The sequence below is a fragment of the Babylonia areolata genome, chromosome 25 (genome assembly GCF_041734735.1).
Source record: "Babylonia areolata isolate BAREFJ2019XMU chromosome 25, ASM4173473v1, whole genome shotgun sequence".
NCBI lineage: Eukaryota > Metazoa > Mollusca > Gastropoda > Neogastropoda > Buccinidae > Babylonia > Babylonia areolata.
The window spans coordinates 28,108,641-28,109,125 of NC_134900.1; positions in this window are offsets into that span (position 1 = coordinate 28,108,641).

Genomic DNA, 485 nt, shown 5'->3' on the forward strand with positions numbered 1-485 from the left:
TCTCTCTCTCTCTCTCTCTCTCTCTCTCTCTCTCTCTGTCTCTCTCTCTCTCTGTCTCTCTCTCTCTCTCTTCCTACCTCTCTCTCTCTCTCTCTGGCTGTCTGTCTCTCTCAAACAGACACACAGGCACAAAAGACACACAGACATACATACACACGCACACGACCACGCACACAGACGATCTCTTTCTCGCTATCTCTCTCTCTCTCTCTCTCTCTCTCTGTATCTCTCTCTCTCTCTTTCTATGTATCTCTCTCTCTCTCAGACAGACACACAGACACAAAAGACAGACAGAAAGACACACACACACACACACACACACACACACACACACACACACACACACACACACACACACACACACACACACACACACACACACACACACACACATTTTCGCCACTACACAATCCCACCAGCCTGACATTTCATTTCTCTATACGTCACTCATTCCCATCACCACCACCACCACTACCACCACCACC